Source organism: Pan paniscus, chromosome 11 (genome assembly GCF_029289425.2).
Source record: "Pan paniscus chromosome 11, NHGRI_mPanPan1-v2.0_pri, whole genome shotgun sequence".
Lineage (NCBI taxonomy): Eukaryota > Metazoa > Chordata > Mammalia > Primates > Hominidae > Pan > Pan paniscus.
This window is the reverse complement of record NC_073260.2, coordinates 114,002,733-114,026,241: the sequence shown is the minus strand read 5'-3', so window position 1 is coordinate 114,026,241 and position 23,509 is coordinate 114,002,733. Positions and strand designations below refer to the sequence as shown.

General features: G+C 33.7%; 1 protein-coding gene across 39 annotated transcripts in view; it reads right to left on the bottom strand.

Annotated features, from left to right (window-relative positions):
• PTPRD (protein tyrosine phosphatase receptor type D) overlaps positions 1-23,509 on the bottom strand; it is a 2,308,100-nt gene that overhangs the window by 2,250,353 nt on the left and 34,238 nt on the right. The window lies entirely within an intron of this gene.

Genomic DNA, 23,509 nt, shown 5'->3' with positions numbered 1-23,509 from the left:
CCCTTGCAGTTCTGGGCTGAAATCCAAGCTATTAGGAGCACTTGGGTTTTTGCAGCCCTAGCATCCCTTTCCCCACCTCAAAAACTACATTCGATCAAATAAGATTAGGGTAAACCAGTCTCCTACAAAAGGCAAGAATACTCAACATTCTAATTACCGGCCTTGAAAATGTATTCCTTTTTGCACACAAACAAATCCTTTTTATTACATGAAAACAAATATGCCCTAAAATTTGGAATACTCCGATAATTTTAAAAATTGAAAATAAGTTTTACAGACAAGTGCTAGAAAAAAACACAAAACTCAATCATCAGAATAAACACTGCTAAACAAATAAGAAACTAGATTCCTCTAAGATTCTTTCAAGTAAAAGACATTGTAAATATTGAGTACTAAGAAAATATCAAATTAGTGAATAAAATAAAAAGGTCATGGTGGGGCAGAAGAATAAAGACCGTGAAGAGAATAGAGAAAATACGGGGAAATGTATGCTAGTGAAGTAAAAATGAAATAGCATAGTTGATGAGAATACATATTAATTATAAACCTTCAGATTACAACAAATTTTAGTAACAAAATAGTTTTTAAAACATAAATACCTTTTGCAACTGTTTTTTATACTTCTGAGGCCTCATCCTAAAAAGTTATCTGAGACTGCAATCAGTATTTGCAACCAAAGATGTTTACTCAATAGTATTTTTGTAGTAAAAACAAACAAAAAATAGGACTGATCTAAATGTCAAACTTTAGAAAAATTATTAAGTAGATCATTTCCTATAAATATAATAGCTATACAAAAAGGTAGAAATGTAAAATAATTCAAAATTTTACAATGTATGTGATCTTAATAGAGTGGTAAATATTTAGGAAAAAAACATGGAAGGAGATATGCTAAACCTGGTTACAAATGGGGGATATTACGAAAACAGTGTTTTTCCATGACACTATATCATTTTAGGTATATTTTATATCTTCTATAGGGCACATATATTACTTACATTCCTATTTAAAATGCAAGGAAAAACATAAAAAATACTGAGAGTCACGTGGTGATACAACGTAATTAAAGAAAGGCCCTCAAAAGTTTAAAAGTCCTTAATAATTGTTACTTTTCCTGATTTTAATCCCTAGGCTCAAATTTTGTTGACTTTAACGGAGCCCTGAAATCGCACCAATAAGTATTTTGTTGACAATTATTTTTACAAGATCTTGAGTTTTTAATGAAAATCTAAAAACAGGAGGAACACATTTAACAACAGATGTGGGCAGATAAATGAATTAAAATATAAATATGAGATTAATTATATTTTAGAAAGGTACTGCAGGAAGATGGATTGGTACAATACAGTAAAAATACTTCAACTAATTTTAAGCAACAGATAGTGATTTGCTATCCAATACAATCAAGAGTGAAAAAAATGCTAACTTGGTTAGAAACGTTGAAAAAATAATACAAAGAAAACGGGTAAGTACAAGTAATATATCAGTTAAATAGCAGACATCCTATGAAATTACGGATATACCAGGTGGACAACATTCCTGTATGGTTATATTACTTATGAAAAACAGGCTGAATTTACTTGTAATTCAGGTTTTCAAGCACATAATTGAAATTACACCATGGCTTTCATTACAAAGGACCATTTGATTAAAAGAAATGCAACCCAGTCAAATTAGTAGAAATAACAGAAGATTTATATTAAGGAAACAAAAAACATGGGATGGAAAGAATTTCATAGATATTGTAAAGTCATAAGCATCTGTTTTCTACTTCTCTTTTTCTCTGTCTCTCATTTAAAAGGATGCCCCATCCTATGAAAGGATTTAAAAAAATAAAATGTCAACATAACACAGTATTGTCAAAAGATTAGAAGAGAGAGTGAATACCTGTCTCCAACACAGCATTCTTTCTCTCTTTCTCCCTCTCTCCTCCCTCTCCCTAACCTTTCTCTTTCATTGTTATGTTTGATTTTGTTTTTGTTTTTGTTTTTTCCTTTTACTGGGCTGCACAACTCAGCAAAATGTAAACCTGCTTAAAGGTGTTAGATCCAGCTTTCCCATAACTTGTTATTCACAAAGTTTTGACTGCTGCTCTACTATCACTGTCCCCAAATCTCCAAACCTGTACAGTTTCAGTGCTTCCAAAACCTTGAGTATATTTCTGTGTTCCTGTTTCAAATTTTCAAAAGAGAAATCTGATGGGCTCAGCTTAGATTAAATGTTTACCCCTGGACCAGTCTACTGCAGCAACATATGGAATTACCTTAGAAAAACGTAGGCAGCTGGGATAGCTCCTCGGGAAGGGCTAAGGAGGTCATTTCCAAAGAGAAGGCATACAGTTTGCGGGAGAAGTGTTTCAGACTTCTCTACTACATAGCATATATATTTATGTCACGTTCTAAGAAGCATGTAAATGTTTTATAGCAAAATTATTATCATCAGGACTGGTTTAATGAGCCTGTGACCTGTGCGATTTGCACAGCATTCTGCGCAGAGAAGAGCCCAACACATGTGCTCTGTTGGAATCTTGTTGAAATTCTTAATAGTACTGGAACAAATGGCCCCTGCATTTTCATTTCATACTGGACTCATAATTTCTATGGTTGTATCTGACTACACTCCTTGCTACTGAAATGCACAAATTCCTTAAACTGGACAAAGCTAATATGCTGAAAGAGCGCCCTTTTTGACTCCTTTAGACTTAGTGCCCCAAAGAACAGAAGATAAAAGTAGTCACTGACATTCTAAAACAGTAATTTAAGACTATGCTAATACACTCAATATATTGAAGTATCACCATTTATCTTAAATTATATTAAAATCCAATCATCTTTGATATAGATCAATTTAGATGGGATATTAATTATAAGTAGATGATGGAGGAAAAAATAATAAAAGTTTCAGAGTCCTGGTAAAAGTAATTTGACTTTAAGATTCTTGATAATATTCCTGAATCCCTAGTGTTTAGCAAATCCACCAAGGAGATGTACCTTCATACACATTTCATTATGTTCTCTGAACCTTCTCTGACCCCTCTCCAACCTCTCCAGCTTGAGAACACAGTAGGTGCAGCTACTTAGCCATGTGGCCTTGGGCAAGCTACTTAACATTTCTCAGCCTAGTTAATTTATTACAGCATTTACCATGATGTTTTACAATTTATGTCACTTTTTGTCTACCTACCAGACTATTTGGTAGGTTCTTCCCAAAGTGGGGAGTTTCTTTTTTATTTTTGTATCGCAAGTGCTAAATACAGTGACCAGCACATAGTACAACCTTTACAAGTGTTTGAAGAATGCATGGATGAATGGATTCACTCAATGAGAATTTTGTAAGCATGTAAAAACTATATTCCCTAGTTTACTAAAAAACAAAACAAAACATTTGTTTAAGGAAATAACCACCAGAAAAACAACACAGTCTTGGAATTGCAACTCTTCTCACACATCTTGTTAGGAATTATGTTTTAAAAGGTATGCATGTGAAAGGAAAAACTGATCACCTTTACCAGAATTACTGAAAATCCTATTTCTATATTATATATTTTGTTGGGGAGGTTTGCACATCCGGAGGCTTGGAGACAAGGTTAAGTAAGCATCAACTTCATGAGAGTAAAAACAAATGTAATATGAGTTAAATACAGGACTTAGAAAATAGAAAAACATGAAGACCTTAAATGCTTCCACTGAAGAGAAAGGTTTCTTAAAAGTTTTAAGAATCCCATGAGGATCTGATGGAAAAACCTACCTTAAGGACATTTTATATGCATACAAATTATAGTATTAAGTTGCAGGGGTTATACAAGTCCTCTAAAATTTATCCATGCACATCCAAATGTAAACAGACTTGCAATATTCATTTACTATGCTAGCCATTAACCAAATGTGATTATTTAAATTTAACTAAAATTAAAATTTCAGTTCTTCCATCATCGGTCACATTCCAAATAATCAATGGCCACACAGTTCTATTTAAGTTACATTTTTAAAATCATTTTTTGTTATAGAAATAATCTCTCATAGTCCCAACACTGCTGATACACACTAAGCTTTCTTTCTGAATCTAAAATAAAAATTGAAATTTAATAAGAAGTACAAATGAGATCTAATTAAACTAAAGAGCTTCTGCACAGCAAAAGAAACTACCATCAGAGTGAGCAGGCAACCCACAAAATGGGAGAAAATTTTCGCAACCTACTCATCTGACAAAGGGCTAATATCCAGAATCTACAATGAACTCAAACAAATTCAGAAGAAAAAAACAAACAACCCCATCAAAAAGTGGGTGAAGGACATGAACAGACACTTCTCAAAAGAAGACATTTATGCAGCCAAAAAACACATGAAAAAATGCTCATCATCACTGGCCATCAGAGAAATGCAAATCAAAACCACAATGAGATATCATCTCACACCAGTTAGAATGGCAATCATTAAAAAGTTAGGAAACAACAGGTGCTGGAGAGGATGTGGAGAAATAGGAACACTTTTACACTGGTGGGACTGTAAACTAGTTCAATCATTGTGGAAGTCAGTGTGGCGATTCTTCAGGGATCTAGAACTAGAAATACCATTTGACCCAGCCATCCCATTACTGGGTATATACCCAAAGGACTATAAATCATGTTGTTACAAAAACACATGCACACGTATGTTTATTGCGGCACTATTCACAATAGCAAAGACTTGGAACCAACCCAAATGTCCATCAATGATAGACTGGATCAAGAAAATGTGGCACATATACACCACGGAATACTATGCAGCCATAAAAAATGATGAGTTCATGTTTTTTGTAGGGACATGGATGAAATTGGAAATCATCATTCTCAGTAAACTATTGCAAGAACAAAAAAACAAACACCGCATATTCTCACTCATAGGTGGGAATTGAACAATGAGAACACATGGACACAGGAAGGGGAACATCACACTGTGGGGACGGTTGTGGGGTGGGGGGGAGTGGGGAGGGATAGCATTGGGAGATATACCTAATGCTAGATGACGAGTTAGTGGGTGCAGCGCACCAGCATGGCACATGTATACATATGTAACTAACCTGCACATTGTGCACATGTACCCTAAAACTTAAAGTATAATAATAAAAAAAAAATTAAAAAAACAAAAATTCAAATGAAGGTTGATGTCCAGTTTAATCAAATATGGAGTAAGAATAAGAGAATCTACACACATGCAAAACTCAAAGAAATATCATACATCCAATCCCCAGAATACAGTGCATAAAGTGCTGTACCAGTCGCAGTAAACCAAGAATAATTAAATGACATTTAAATGAAGTATGAATCAATTAAAATTACAAATTTAGTTCCTCTGTCACACTAACCATATTTCAAGTGTTCAATAGCAACAGGATGCTAGTGGCTACCATACTGTACAGCATAAATATAGAGCCTATCCATCACTGTAGAAAGTTCTGCTGAACAAGACTGACACAGACCTCAGAGAGTGCTTATCCTAGAAGTGTGATCTTGATGAATGTGGTGAATTGTGTGGGGAGAAATTCTGTTCGGATAAAGTGTAAATATGAGTATTTCGTAGTGAGCCTAAAGTTGATTTTTTTTCAATTCTTCCAAATACTAATTCCATGAATATATAAAATTGACTTCAATGCAAAAATGACAACCAACAGTAGCATTGTATTTTAGATGGTGTCTAGATTCTGGTTCTAAACAGTCCCATGGTTGAAATCCATGTCTTCTGTTTTAAGCTGGGTGAAACTTTAGAGCAGGTTATTGACTTTTTCATGTGAAAAGTAGGAATAGTAGCACTTATCTGTCAGGGTCATTTTATAAGATGGAAACAGAAGACCTGAAGCACTTATTTAACAAGTATATTTAAGATATGGTAGCAAATGTAAAGATACTTTTGACATGGAGTAGTCTCAGATTCCCTTTAGTATGTTTGATTGATTTTAATGATCAGTGTTGAATAATTTGTGTTATTTCTCCACTGCAACTTGATTATACTGAACGTGATTATATGCACCTATCATCTTTACACCCCTGTTACCTAGAATACTGCATAGCACACATCAGTCTTTCAAAAAAATATTTGTTGAATGAATATGTGTTCAAGGCTACAGATTAAATACAGACCAAATATAACCCAGGAATAAAACCCAGGACTCCCAAATCTGTGTGGTGATTCAGTTCAAAGTGCAATAGACAGAGAAGGAAAATGTCTTCATTTTCTATTTTGTGACATAATCTTTCTATCCTCAGAAGGTTTCACTTTTTGTTTTGTGACATAATCTTTCTGCACTCAATTTCCTTCTCTGTAAAATGAAGAACTGAGATTACATGATCCATCAGCACTTCAGCTGATTCTCTGACTCTTGGCTTTTAACATTAATATCTCTCCCACTTATACTATAGCATATCCCACAGGATATAGGATAATAAAATCCTCTGGCTTATAAAAAAGTATGTATTTTATGTTTCAGAGGTCAATTAATGCCACAGAATGCCTTTAATTGTATTACTGCTCTTATTTATTTTTGTTTAAAGAAGGAATATTTAAGGCTACATTTGTAAGTAATGAAAGAAAATATAATACTTGCAAAACATAAACTGATAACACTAATTGAGGAGTGAAACATATTCCATTATCTCTTTTGTATTTACTGCTCTATCTCATTATGCATCCTTTCATCCTATATGTGAGACATCCATATCCAAGAACCTGAAGATGATGGTCTGTCTTGAGATACAAATCACTCTGCCAAGTGTTCTTTTTACCTATGCACTATGACCACTTCTCTGAACTCAAATAGAAACATCTAGTGAGTATTCAGTTCTTCTTCAATGTAATGGAGGGTTTCTTATAATGTAATGAAATGTTCTTTAACTTTTTTTTTATTTTTGCTGTCTGTATGTTCAGTGTCTATAATCAGCACAATTAGAAGTAACAAAAGCTCTTTGAGAAAACTGTTCTGTATGTTTGTCTGTTTTGTTAAGGGAAGAGCAGCAATATAATAATAAAAGTTGAAAGTTACTGAAGCATTTTAGTTCATGCATCTATTTGAAATACAAATGATCCAAAACTTTAATAATAGAAACATCTTGAAATCCTAAACAATTATTTTATTATATTGATATCACATAAATATGAGTACATGAATGTACTTTCAGAAAGTTAATACGTCATTAAATTTATTTTCCATATATTTATAGAAAACTGTAATGTTAATTGTAATGCACCATCCAAACAAGTATTATTTCACTGACTTAAATTTTCTACATGTGTAGAATAGTCCAAACGACACAGCACAATGAGTCAGAAAGCCTGTACTGCAGTTCCATTTCTGAGCCACCTTTCAGCCATGTGACTGTAAGCACATTGGAGACTTAGAGTCAAGATTTGCTCAGATACTTGATTTATATCATGCTTTGTAAAATGATTTATAGAAAAAAAGCAAAAGCGATGTATAGATACCCAGCCATGATTGTTGTAACCATATTTAAAGTATGTAGTTAATATATAAGATTCACATTTTAAAAAATTATAGAAATGATGAGACATTAAGGCCTAATAAGGAAGTGAGCCTACTACAGAGTCTAGACATAATCTGTGGCAATGCCTATCCTTCAAATATTCCCTAGGGGATGATATCTGTGTAATTCCCCACTTGTCATGGAAAATTGCTCTGAATACCAGAACCATGCTAGCACAAATACGGCATTCCTGACTCTCAGCAGTGGTTTTCCTGGGTTTGGTCACATGACTCAAATTGAGCCAATAAGAACTCCTCCTTAAGATTTGTTAAAATCCAGCTAGCAGAAAGGAATCCTTTCCTTTTGAAGTTAAAGTTATGAAGGTGTAAGTTCTAATTTGTCATTCATCATGGATTCAGGTCAGGAAAATAGCCAGAAGGAAGAAATGAGAAAAAAAGAGACAGAAAACTATCCAGCCATATGTACACATGTGACACAGGCACAGATGTGTACCCCAACAGTCCTAAGACTCAAATCATATTTCTCATTATTTGAGTATGGAAACCAGTGTTTCCCTCTTAATATTTTAGCTAATCCTACCTGACTTTCCAACTTTTATCATAAATATTACTAATGAATTAGTTACATTATTTAAAATATATTTATTTCAATGTAGAAATTCAATTTCAAAAATTATGCTTAAATACCCTGTCATTGAAACAATGTTTTTGTTGTTATCGTTGTTATCATTGTTATTTTTTTTTATCTTTTAAATTTTGGAGGAGGTGTGTAGACTTTTGCTTTACGTGTCTAAATGGTTGTGTAAATAAGATGTTCTGCTTTTGAACAAATTTTGATGTTGAGTAAAACAATTTTTGAAGTGTATTATATCATATATAGAGTGACATATTTATTTATTTATTTATAAAATAGCATTGGTTTTGTGGTATGTTTAAAGAGACATGTCCTGTGTAGATAAGATCTATAAAATTATGTTTGATAGAAAAGACATACTCTACAGTCCACTTATTTTGAAACATCATCTGTGCCAGTTGTTTCCCCGACCCACATCCTCTTTTTTTCTCTCTCGCTCTTTTGAGAAAGGATCTTGCTCTGTTACACAGACTGGAGAGCACTGGTGCAATCATGGCTTACTGCAGCCTCTGGGGCTCAAGCAATCCTCCCACCTCAGCCTCCCAAGTGCTGGGACTACTCGGGAGTGTGCACCACCACACTAGGGTATTCTTTTTTTTTTTTTTTTTTTTTTTTTTTGAGACATGGGGTTTCCCTGTTCTGCCTAGGCTTGTCTGGAATTCCTGGGCTAAAGTGATCCTCCCACCTCAGCCTCCCAAATTGCTGGGATTACAGGCATGAGCTGCTGAGTCCAGCCTCATATCCGAATTTTAAAATAGACGAATCCGTTTTCCAGTGAACTTTATTTTCCCTGATTTCTTCGTAGCTGTCTTCTTTTAAATTTTGGCAATAGGAGGCACTGAAGGAACTAAGAAGGTTGATTAAAAGAAAAAAAAAAAAGAAATTTTCTGCTTCTGTTTCTAGCAGTATGATAGTTCCTGGAAGTGGCCATATTAGCTGGGCTAAAGTGATTCTTTCCAAGGGCAGATAGCCTAAGAAGAGCTATATCCTTTAGAGCAGTTCTAGACTCAATGGAGGCAACATCCCTGTTGAATCCATGGCTGACTCAAGACTAATAGCACAAAATTGGGTGCAGACTCAGGGGCTCACCAATATTACTTTTGATTCCCAAATTCACTCTTATCTACCTTTTGCTGTTCTAGCCTTTCAAACTCTTATGACTAATTTACTGTATTAACTACCTGCCCCTTCTCATTTGAAACACCTAGAATAGTTTTCCTTTTAATGAATAGACCATAATGAATACTTACACAGCATTATTTTTCATTTTATTTTTGGATATAGTCATGAGAAAATTTTACATGCTATTCAGTTAATTAATAACCTGTCTAACTTCATCTTCTGTCTTTCATAAATAACCAGTTGACTATATTAGGGCATGAAGTCCAACAATGATCGCTTGGCTAAATTTGAAACTTTCTAGGCCTCTAATTTTCTAATCAACTACATGAAGGACTTCCTAATGTAGCATATTTTTTATAAGCCATGTATTGCTCATCATTTGCCTACAGACACTGTGATATACATAATAAATTTGATTTCTCAAAGATTACACTTAAAATATACAGGAATATATATATAAATGTAGGAACGTATTTCTATTTAAAGACATATTTCACCAAAAGATCCTATCATCTGCCAAATCAAACAGAAACTTAAAATTATTCCTAAATTAGATTATGAAAATAAAATTTTAAGTAATCTCCCTCATGCTCAACTTCATCATTTTAATGCTCTTTTTCTACTGTATAAATATTCCTTGGTGGTTCATAATTGCCTTTAAGATTTATCTGTATAACTGAACAATTATTTTTGTAGCAAAAATTATGGACCAAGCATAATGTATTAAGAATGCTGAATTAGACACAATCTTGACTTTATACAGTTTATGATCTGGTAAAGGAAATTGACTTTCAGAAAAACAGCCCAGCAAATAATTTAGGAGATTGTGTTTATAGTAACTACTGCAAAATTTTAAAATGCTGTTACGGAACTGTATAAATTTTTAAACACACACAAACACACACCATTTGGATAATGTATAACAACATCAGCAGTAACCAGGCTTCCTTTCTTACCAATCCCTAACTTATACCCAGTGTAGCAACCTAGCGTACTATAGCCCTAAGTTTTCTCAGACTTCATCTTACTCTTTTACTTATCTGAGCCTTTGCAAATTCCATTTCTTAACTCTGGCACACATTTACTTCATCACTTTTTCCTTGTTAATATACAGAAAAATACAATACATATACATGCACACACCCACACACACACAGTACGTATAATACATATAAATGTTCAAGCCCCTCCTTTTTCTCTAAGGTTAACTACTAATTTGACTTTTACTTCATCATTCTTCTGCTTTTCTTCATAATTTTGCTTCCTATTTACATCCTTAACATTATGGTATAAGGTTGCCTATTTTTGAGTTTTCTGTTAATGGAAACATAGTACATGTATTGTGTTTCATGTCTTTTATTCAATATCACGTAGAATTCATCAATTTTGTTGAGAGTCACGGTAATTTGATAAATTTCTTTGCTCAGGTACTCATCACATTAATTTGTCACTATTTAACAATTCAACCTTTGTGAGCACTTGTTTTTAAGATGATGAACAATGCTTCTGTATATATTCATATATGTATATTTCTTGGTGTCTATTTAAAAGTTTTTAAATTTCTATGTAGAATTTGCTGGATTGTAGGGTGTGTATATTGTCAGCTTTTATATAGAATGTCTTAGTATTTTACAAAAAGGATGTGCCAATTTACAACTGCAGTGTATGAAAATTCCCAATTGTTTTACAGTCTTAGTAATATTTAGTATTGTTAGACTTAAAAAATTTGCAACTAACCTGGGATGTAATTTTTAAAACTTAAGTAGATTTTCTTATGATAACTGGTTATTTGGATTTCCTCTTTGTGAAATGCCTAAGGTGGTTGTTTTTCTGATTTGTAGGAGTTCTATGTTCTATATATTAGTTAATTAGCTGTCTGTTACACATATTGGAAATATGTTTTCTCATTCAGTGACTTTTCTTTTCACTCTCATTATGGTATTTTCTGGACAGAAGTTCTTAGTTTTAATGCAACTGAAGTCAGCTTCTTCTCCTTCATGGTTTGCGTTTTTTGCGACTTAAGAAATTTTCCCTTACCTTGAGTCATGAAGATACTCTCATAGCATCTTCCAAGTTTTTAAGTAACTTCTTTAGGTATCTTCCAGGAACTGATTTGAATGTGGAATGAGTAGGGTTCAAAATCATTCTCTCCCTTATCCTCATAGGAATAGTCTGTTTATCCAGCACTATTAAAACGTTTCTTTTCATTTTCACATGACTACCTCTCACTCAATATTTAGGATTCTGTTAGAATGTTTTATTTACTCTATAAATACTTCTGTGAAACTCCCTCTTTCCTTCCTGAGCAATCCCTGTGGTATGTGACTCTCCACCCATATGCTTACATAGTATGTTTGCTTTTCTCTTTCCTAGTATTTAGTAATTAGTGTTGTGAGAGCCTACATATTGTCTCTCTCAGTGAACTACCAGTGCCTTTAAGAACAGAGATACACTAAGTAATCATTATATTTCATATGCCTAGAACCATTTTTAGAATAAATGATATGACAATCCAGACTTCACTAAATCTTAATTTACTGTGGTCACAAAATGAAAATGAAATACTTCTTAATGTGTTTCAAGGAAAAAATCTATCACATATTCATAATAATACAAATTTCAATTTTTGAGACTATTACTAGGTAAATACTATAGCTTTTCTGCAAAAAATAATTAGAATATAAAACTTCTATTTCCTTAAGTGATAAGTTTTCAATTGTAATTTTATAGTATATTATCTGTAACCACTTTCCAAAGAACACCAACATAATGTGACCTTATTTTGAAAGACAATCTGAAGCAGGTCAGGTTGTATTAGAGTGGGTGCTTATAGCCCTATCCTTTTGTTTTTCCTTGATATTCATGAGTTGGTCTCTAAAGTTATTTTAGAATCTGATAGTCAAATGGAATAAACTGTAAAAATCATGACTCTCTGTAACAGTAAATACAAACTTTTAAATACACATTGTTTTAAAAAAATCTTTGGTTTTTTTACTACCAAATAATTATTTGTCTCTGAATTTCTGTCTATATATACATACATATTTAGTGTTCAGTATTTAACCTTCTAATTATGTATGTATATAGTTTAGAATTCAGGTGTCACCACTTAAACCACTGCATTAATTTTCATTAAATTATTGGAAACAATCAATATGATTTTTGCATTTTTTTGTCTTAATAATATACCATTGTTTTATTTTTTTTATTTTTTATTTTATTTATTTGTTATTTTTAAAAATTTTATTATTATTATACTTTAAGTTTTAGGGTACACGTGCACAACATGCAGGTTTGTTACATATGTATACATGTGCCATGTTGGTGTGCTGCACCCATTAACTCGTCATTTAGCATTAGGTATATCTCCTAATGCTATCCCTCCCCCCTCCCCCCACCCCACAACAGTCCCCAGTGTGTGATGTTCCCCTTCCTGTGTCCATGTGTTCTCATTGTTCAATTCCCATCTATGAGTGAGAATATGTGGTGTTTGGTTTTTTGTCCTTGTGATGGTTTGCTGAGAATGATCGTTTCCAGCTTCATCCATGCCCCTACAAAGGACACAAACTCATCATTTTTTATGGCTGCATAGTATTCCATGGCGTATATGTGCCACATTTTCTTAATCCAGTCTATCATTGATGGACATTTGGGTTGGTTCCAAGTCTTTGCTATTGTGAATAGTGCCGCAATAAACATATGTGTGCGTGTGTCTTTATAGCAGCATGATTTATAATCCTTTGGGTATATACCCAGTAATGGGATGGCTGGGTCAAATGGTATTTCTAGTTCTAGATCCCCAAGGAATCGCCCCAATGACTTTCACAATGGTTGAACTAGTTTACAGTCCCACCAACAGTGTAAAAGTGTTCCTATTTCTAATAATGCCACATATCTACAACTATCTGATTTTTGACAAACCTGACAAAAACAAGAAATGGGGAAAGGATTCCCTATTTAATAAATGGTGCTGGGAAAATTGGCTAGCCATACGTAGAAAGCTGAAACTGGATCCCTTCCTTACACCTTATACAAAAATTACTTCAAGACGGATTAAAGACTTACATATTAGACCTAAAACCCTAAAAACCCTAGAAGAAAACCTAGGCAATACCATGCAGGACATAGGCATGGGCAAGGACTTCTTGTCTAAAACACCAAAAGCAATGGCAACAAAAGCCAAAATTGACAAATGGGATCTAATTAAACTAAAGAGCTTCTGCACAGACTACCATCAGAGTGAACAGGCAACCTACAGAATGGGAGAAAATTTTTACAACCTACTCACCTGTCAAAGGGCTAACATCTAGAATCTACAAGGAACTCAAACAAATTTACAAGAAAAAAACAAACAACCCATCAAAAAGTGGGCAAAGGATATGAACAGACACTTCTAAAAAGAAGACATTTATGCAGCCAAAAAACACATGAAAAAATGCTCATCATCACTGGCCATGAGAGAAATGCAAATCAAAACCACAATGAGGTACCATTTCACACCAGTTAGAATGGCGATCATTAAAAAGTCAGGAAATAACAGGTGCATTATTGTTTAGAGTAAGACTTTGCACTTATCTCCAGAATGCTCACAGCCAAAGTAGTGCTCAATTTTAAAAACTACACCAGTATTCCTGGTTAACATATCTATTTCTTCTCCCTTTCAGGACCTGGTTTTCTGAATTTTTACATTATTATTTTAATAACTTATTTGAATACATTCTCTTTAATCTGAGTTACTAAAATTCATACTGTATACTTGTGTATATGCATGTCGCTCTCTCTCTCTCTCTGTGTGTATATATATGTGTGTATATATATGTATATATATGTGTATATATGTATATATATGTATATATATGTATATATATGTGTATATATGTATATATATGTATATATATGTGTATATATATGTATATATATATGTATATATATATATATATGTAAAGGCTTTTTACCTCCATTGAGTAGATACTATACAAATATATTATAAATTAGGGTTGATAAATTATTAGGATTAATTTCATAGCTATGTAATTCATTATAACATTTTCTCTATAATCCACTTTTTCTTAATTTTCTGTTAGATTCAATCACACATATTTCTCCAAAGTGAGACAATTATTGAATTGCATTTTATTCAATCATGTGACCACAATTCAATAGGTAAATTATATTTTGGTGTGCTTTACCTTGAGTAAATTAAAATAATGCATATAACTAATGAGCTTGGTATATTTATGGATGTAAAGAAAAATATTTTCCAAATAGTAAACACTGCAAATCGACACAGTAGTTCCAGTGTTACTCATTAGATATACTCAATGTCTTGCTCTGAATGTGTTTTTTATGATATATAATATGTCTATGAAATAAGCCAACCTTAACCTATTACTTATATATACTAAATAGGTCATTTTCATATAAAACTACAATCTTTGTCAAATGTATAAAGTGTAAAATTATTAACTTATATTCCTGGATTTTCTAAAAAATAAAAAAAAAGAATCTTAAGGAGACTGTTCATGGGTCTCTTTCACCCATCTTTCTCCTTCACCAATCACTGGACTTTATGTAATCTGTTTTTGCATTTGTTATCCATACTCTCCATTTTGATAAATTAGAATATCCAAGGATATCCATCATGTTTTACCATTCAAGTAATAATACATTATCAGACTGAACTCAGTAACAAGTCCAAAGGATATTACCACCTGGCTACTGCAAGAAAGTGGCCCAAAGGTCACAAATGACTATGGGGAGCTTAAATTGCCAAACAAGATTAGACATATCAGGAGTGTGTTCTCTCTCTCAATTCTAAAATAAGGCAACATAATTACTACAAAACGATATTGAAAGGACAGATATTGATGAACACAGATAGTATGAGGGGAAGAATAGAACAAACCTTATGTAAACTGGAATTCTGAAGAACTTAGATCAGGTGCTGGAAAAATGCACACACACACACATACACATACACACACACACACACACACACACACACACACATTCTTACACACAGTGGGATGGGAACCTTATTATTTTATTCCATGGCCTGGCCCAGCTTTCTCCAGCATTTTGCTCGTCAGGACCATCTACCAATTCAACTCCCTCCTTCGCCTGAAAATTTACAAATGCGATTTTCCCAAATCTAGGACATTTATATGGTTACACTACACTGGAGATTAAGGGTCACTCTGTCTTCAAGCCTGGAGCTCAGGCTTCAAGTGCTCTATTGGCTTACTATCTCCTATGTCATCAATATTACTGGAGGCACTCCCAGTTGCAAACAAGGTGAGTCTTTTTTTTTTTTTTTGTACAGGTTTACTATTCTTTCCATATATGGCTCCTTTACTCCAGAGCATTTTAGGCGATAGAAATGAAGGCCTCAAACCCATAACAGTGTGCAGCAGAATATACCAGAAGCTCATGCTGCTGGTTTTTGTGGCATTTCCATTAATCTTCCTTACTATTTTATGCATATTTGCATTATAGTGAAGTATTTTTTTTAAATATGAATGGCATTATATATGACATGCAGCATATTTCGTTTTTTTAAGAATATAAACTAGTTAAAATATATGAGGTTAATTATTGACTGCAGTTTTTAAATCTGATTTTTCTTATGTGAAAACACTATCAGATCATACTTGGGTTTCAGTAGATACAAAGAAAATTAATTTACAAAAATTTACTTGACTTTGTTAAAGTTAATTAAAAACTGATACCACAGCCCTCTGACATTTACATTATACCTATCTTTAGTATACAAATATTTTCAGGACACTTTGGTATTTCTTTATGAGTAGAGGATAATACCTTTATTTCATGTGTTATCATCAGATATCATAAATGCTGTGTTAAATTTTAACGGTTTCCATGATATAGTAAAGAAACTAGCTTTCGGAATGAGACGGGCCTTGATTTAAATCCAGGTTCCCTTACTTATTGGATGACAGACCTTGGAACTGTATTGTTTTCTGTGAACCTCAGTTCCCTCATCTGTAAAGTGGTCATGACCACCATCAAGGAATGTTACTATAAAACTGTGTATGTAAAATGCCACTATATAAAACAGTGGTCCCCAAACCGTTTTCAGCACCAGGGACCACTTTCGTGGAAGACAGTTTTTCCGGGACTGGGGCAGGGGGATAGATTCCAGATGAAATTGTTCCACCTCAGATCGTCAGGCACTAGATTCTCATAAGGAACAGGCGACCTAGATCTCTCACATGAGCAGTTCACAATAGGGTTCATGCTCCTGTGAGAACTGAATGCCGCTGCTGATCTGACAGGAGGCAGAGCTCAGGCAGTAAGGCTTGCTCGCCCACTACTCACCTCCTGCTGAGAGGCCCCACTCCTAACAGGTCACAGAACAGACCAGTACCAGTCTGCCGCCCAGGGGTTGGGGACACCTGATATAAGAGGCTTTGAAATACTGTGCATGCTTCCTAATACATGACTCTATGTATTAGACATACAGACATAGAAACAGTGACAGGAAACATTGAACTCCATAAGGTCACGATTATTAGAAAATGAAACAAAGCCATATTTTCTCAATATGTATGACTAAGAACTCATGTACCTGCATAGTAAAGTATAGAATTTTTGGAAAATCATTAACTCTTCCAGGCTTAGGGGCTATACAGGGAACTACAATGAAATGAGTGTTTTAAAGCTGTGCAATCATTACAATGACAATCGGGCCAGTATATCTAGCTCTACTGTAGGACTCACAATTTATATTATCTAATAAGTGTCATTCCTGGAGGAAACAACCATTGTTTAAACAAAAAGTACAGTATTGTTAAGTCATTGACCATCATTGTTTTCTGGACAAATCATCTCAATATCACACTTTGAAGAAAGTGATTTGACCAACTCTTTAAACTTGTTCCTATGAGGTAAAGTGGGACAAAGAATGATGTCCTCAAGACCAAAAACAGTGATGAAAGAAGCTAATTGCAAGTGAAATCCATAGCATAAAACTGTCAGCATGTAGATGGGGGAGGAAGAGTTATTCTTACCAATTAAAAAAAGGAGTTGTCCATGCCTGTGATGTGTGTTTATAATTCAGAATAAGAAATAAATCTTAGGATTAATTTACATAGAATATTTATTCTATGTACTCAACTCTCCACTGAATCAAGTAAATGTATTGACTCCAGACATGAACATGCTAAATAGCTTTTACTAATAAACAACATCACTTTTGGTGGAAAACTGATGTCTCTCTAGAACCAGAATGAAACTGTCCATCCACAGAGCTCACTCCAATTTGCCCTGTTTCTTTTTCTTATTTTTTTAAACTTTTAAGTTTTTTTCAAGCTAGCTGCTGATGCTTTTGTTTTATAGCATGTGTGCAGAAAATTAACAGGATGCATCCATTCCAGATGAGGTACTGTATAGAAGAACCACTATTGGATTTCCAGATGGGAAAGTGATCATTGAGTTGTCAACCGAAATTTCACAGGATCTGGGCAATTACCAACAGAATTAGCAGATACCTTACTTGTGAGTATACAAGTAGTCCCCAATACATGATGCCTCCAACATCTCCCCCACAAAACTAGAACAAGATTCTAAACTCCTGAATTTAGAAATATGTGCTAATTTCACCAAAAGAATTAATCTTATTTTATATCTGTACATTTTGATGTTTTTTACTTTACACACACGAATGTTGAATGTTATTTAATCCCAATAAATCTATTCCCGTTTGCGCATGAATACAAGTTCCCAAATGCAAGTACCCCCAAACTGAAAATCCTGAAGGTCGTAAATTTATTTCTGTATACACATCCAGTAATTATTCACATTTGAGTTCAGATATCCTCATAGGGCACACAGGTCCAGTCATTTTGTTAGGAACAAGAAACAGTATTTGTATGGAGGAAGGCAAGATGGCCAACTAGACACAGCCAGGAGGAAGTCTTTCACCAAGGGACCGGGGCTCAGGAAGACTGACACACTCCTAGCAGATTTTCAGGAGGAAGGCATTGAGAGCAGATGGAGAGAAGACACAGATGCTAGGCTGAAGGGGGAGGAAGCTGGGAATCCTGCACGGGGCTACAGCGCACCTGGACTCTTTCCTGGCCCCCAGTGAAAAGGAAATAGTATTTGTATCTCAAGTATTTTCTGTAAATAAGAAAGAATAATAAATAAGAAAATGAGGAAGTTGAAGGAGTAGGAAAGAGAAGAAAGGCAAATGTGAGAGAAGTGGAATTGTTTCTAGTAAAGACATGGAAGGTAAGAAAGATGAGTAAGTGCAGCAGACCACCATGGCACGTGTATACCTATGTAACAAAACTGCACATTCTGCACATGTACCTTAAAACTTAAAGTAGAATAAAATAAATAAATTAATAAACCCAGGACAGTGAAGCAGGATGGAAGTGAATAGGCATGGGTCATGTGGGGAGTTTGCCAAGGAAGAATTCCGAATGTTAAAATCAGTAACCTGAGGTATATAATCCAAATTCAAATAGAGATTTAGATATTGAAACAAATGAGGGACAATCATTCTATGTAAGACATCTATAACAAATACAATGATTTTGTAACTACCTCATTGAAGTTCACAGGAAGTAAGAGAAATGATAGATGTGTGTGTGTGTGTGTGTGTGCGTGCATGTGTGTGTATTGTTTTAAGTTTTCTGGGTCTATCTCTGCCCTCCAATCTTATTTTTTCGACTAACAGTTTCAAGTTTGTCATTACAGAGATTCTATCCAGGTTTTCAGGAAAGCATAAGAGGAACCATTGAACTTCAAAATGCTAATCCATTCTCAGGAAATGAAGCAGCATAGTATATTGAAATAATTACTGTACTCTGAGGTAGTTGGTACAGGTATAATTCCAAATCTGTGACTATAGACAAGTACACATCACCCCTGTCTTAAGGTTCTTATCAGTAAAAGGAAGATACAACTAGAGAGAAAGGAAAAAAAATATATCATTTCTAAGCTCTGGCTAAGATAGGGAAAGTTTATGATTCAAATACATTTGTGGGTTAATGTTCATTAAGATTTTGAATAGCTTACACAGGAAGTTTTCATAGCAAATTTGAGAAAATGAATCATTATATGATCTAAGAAAGCATGCTTCCATTTCTGTATTAATTTATATCAAATTCACATTACATTAGATAAATTATACATGGTTCAAATATATATGTATGTGTGTATATATAAACACACATCAAATAGATATGTGTGTGCATATATATATATATATATATCTTAGATTATCTTTCTTCCCCCCATTTAAAAATAATTACCTAAAGAAATTGCCTTTTCCCATTTGTCTACAAAAAAGAGTTTAAGAAGACTTTCTAAAAGTCATTGAGAATAAATCTCACAGGAACTACAGAAAAGTGCAATGTGGAGTAAAAAAATCAACAAAGAAAAAAATCATCAGGAAAGATACAAAAACTACTTTTAATGTATGAGAAATATTTTTCACATCGTGATGAGATTAGGCAGTATGACCAACATCCTTTAGATTACTGAAATCACTGGCTATTTTCACTTGAAAACATAAAATAATTTTCTTCCCAATTATTTGACACTGTAGACATCAACAAAAATAGGTAGGTCCTTTCAAAGATTAGTAATCATCATTATTAAGAATTTAAAGATGATCAAGATCAATTTCCCAAAACTAATTACAATTAAACACACAATCTTGAAGAATATGAAAGTTGGGAAAAATACTAATATTTACCATTCATTAAATAACTACAAAATTAAAAAAGAACACAAAAAAGTTCTTTCTCTAGGAAAAAATGATGTGTTCTACCTAGTCATTGCATTTTATGAGGGCCACAAATAGATTTTTTTAGTCATGATCTAAAGTAGAAAAGCAGTTGCAAAACACCAGTGTCTTTGTTTATGATCTAGAAATTAACTGTGCACATTCTCCTTGGTAATTAAGCAAAAAAAGTCTTCTTTTAAATCAGTCTTGTAAAGTATGGCTTTATTTTAGATTCAGGATGAGTAAAATGCATGACAGACAATTCCATGCCTGCTATACCTGCCTGCCAAGAAAAGAAAGTGGTCATTTATGGTGATTACAAACCTTATTAAGTGAACTCTCTAGGTCATATCTTCAAAAGAGACAGGTAGCATTGCTTGATGTATTTTCTTTTGTAGCTCCAGTCTCTCTCTCTGTCTCTCTTCCCCACATATTTTTTCTGTTCCTCTCCCCAACCCTTTCTCTCCCTAGGGGTTCCAACATCATTGCTACATTGCTCAGGAGATGAATCCATTTTCTTTCTGCTAATTCCTCTTCCTGGGAAGATGGAGAATCTCCTCATTGATTTTGACTAGGGAATTATTTTTTTTAAGAGTAGAACAGAATTCTGACCTTTCAAATGATCAGATTAGGATGGTTATTTTCACATTATTAAGTAATCAAGGAACATATGCATTAGAAAGAGTTTGGTTCACAGGCAGGCCTGTTGGAGTCTAAAAACAATATTTTGTACTGACAGTTAACCCAGATTCCATTTCTTCCCTTGCCTATGAACCACTTGGGAAGCTAAAATGCATTTTAACATTGCATTTTGCCTAAAGGCTATCAGTAAAATTTAATTTTCTTACTGCATTGATTTTTCCATCATAAGTTGTAACAGTCTAATGATATCTCATAAGAATTTTCAGTATTGAGGAAAAGGATGTGAATGATTTACCAATGATAACTGTCTGGGATATATTGTGATTTTGAGGGAAACTTTCTTTTGCTTTTTAATGGCTGATTGTTTAAAAATATGGTACATTTAAGAACTCTGAGAGAGTTTAATATGTTACCCCTCCTTAAAAATAGAATCTCAGTATTTAAAACCAATACATGATTTTTGGGCAAGAAATTCAGGGTCCACATAAAAGGCTGACTGTTATTGCAAAAACATAATGTTGCACAGTGAAATAAGGTGACTGAAAGACATTAGAGCATGGCGGACTCATCTCTTAGATCAGGCTACATTTGATGAAGGTTGACTGATTTTCTTCCCTGCTAAATGATTGTCTCAACACTGAAGCTTCAGCAAAACTTAAAATAACCATGTTGAGAAAACATATAAAAAATAGAACCAGTGTCACAGTAAAATCAACACAGGATTCAATATGCCATATGTTCAATAGCTCCAAGGGAATATTTTAATTATTATTTCACTTTGTCTTAAACACAACAGTTGGTTACAAATATAAAATAAACATTTGTGAACAAAAAATTAACCAAGTTAAATACATCATTGTTAACAAGGGTAGATGCCACCAAATGGAAAATGTCTTAATTGCCAACACTCACCCTTATATTTAATATGTTCATGTGGTCATGTCTCTAGTACTTATTTTCATGCAATTTTATTTCTACTTTTTTTTAACATTTAAAGGGCTTGAAATAGAAATGGAGAACATCTGTTTCAAAGAAATAAATTGTTCTTTAAAATGTCATCAAAATAATTTAGAAAGCCAATCCTTTTCCTATTTTTAAAACTGTAATTTTTTTAAACCACTATGCATACTGGGGTACTTTTATGGAAAGAAATAAAGAAAACTGCATGTCTTCATTGTTCAACAAGGATATCCATTTCTAAGTAAGTTAACTGATACACCCATGCCAAATGAACGTTCACAATGTTTAGTTTCATTTTATAAACTAATGTGCCTTTTCTTTAGTCAGTGGAACCAGAAGTCATTTATAATTGCCAACTAATTATGATCCATTCACTAATGTCTGTCATCACTGCTGAGCTATTGATCATTCATATTGAATGGTAAGTCAAATTACAGATTGAAGGCAAATTTCTGAGACTGTGATGCTAATAATCAGCTTTGGCTTTTAAAACCTCCAACTGATATTGACTGGATCATGTCTTACCTTGTATTTATCACTCTATTCTCCTGTCGAGCCTCCAAAAGAATTAAGCCCTACCAACATCTTTCTTTTCACCCAGTGGGCCTCAGTTTGGAGTTACAAACTCAAGAAAAATGAAATAATGAATTTTAATTGTTTTATGCAACTGTTTGTAGCAATTTGTTACAGCAGCAGTAGGAAACTAACACACTGATAAAATATGATTTACCAGACTAAATGGTTAAGCACTTACCTATAAATTAAAAATCAACATAGAACTTAAGATATTTTATTGATTAAAACAAGCAAACTTACACACATAAAATACATATCACTAAAATATTTTTGAAGGCCTTCAAATTACAAAAAGCAATTTACATTATAGTAATAGTTCATGTTTATAGTACAGGAACAAGAATGAGTTAAACTAAATATTCCAAATCAGTACAAGTTATTTCCTTTTTTTTTTTTTTTTTTTTTTTTTTGAGACAGAGTCTCACTGTCACCCAGGCTGGAGTGCAATGGCGTGATCTCGGCTCACTGCAACCTCCGCCTCCCAGGTTCAAGCGATTCTCTTGCCTCAGCTTCTGAGTAGCTGGGATTACAGGTGCACCACCACACCTGGCTAATTTTTGTATTTTTAGGAGAGACGGGGTTTCGCCATGTTGGTTAGGTTGGTCTCAAACTCCTGACCTCAGGTGATCCACCTGCTTCGGCCTCCCAAAGTGCTGAGATTACAGGCATGAGCCACCACACCCAGCCCATTACAAGGTATTTCACTGAGGGTTTCTCGAATGTCTCCTAAATTTTCTAAACACAATTAGATGCACAGATTATAATGATTTGAGTTTAGGAAGATACTGTAATATGTATGTTTCCTATATATACAGAACCAGTATAAATTCATACTTATAAAATTATATATATTATCTGAATAGTTATGTTCAGTTTGAAATACCTTTATTTTATTTTAGGGGTTCTTACAAATTTTTCATTTGTGTTATACAAAAATGCAGATTACCAAAAATATAAATTATATCCATCAATACACGATTCAAAAACAGAAAAGGTCCAATAGAAACTGTTGATTACCTAGTCTTCTTTGTTATGCTGCTATATGAGTCATTATATTCTTACAAATAAAAAAGATTGACCAATAACTGGGAATCCAGAAACTCACCTCTTCTCATAGAAGTAAATAATTGAGATTTTGTCATGCCCAAAAGTATTGTGTGAATCAGTAACACACTACAGCATTGCCACTTTCGTTCATATTAGGTTTTTTTTAATAATTTCAACTTTTATTTTAGATTTGGGGGTACATGTGCAGATTTGTTACATGGGTATATTGTATAACGCAGAGGTTTGGGGTACAAACAATCCCGTCATCCAGGTGGTGAGTATAGTACCCAATAGTCGTG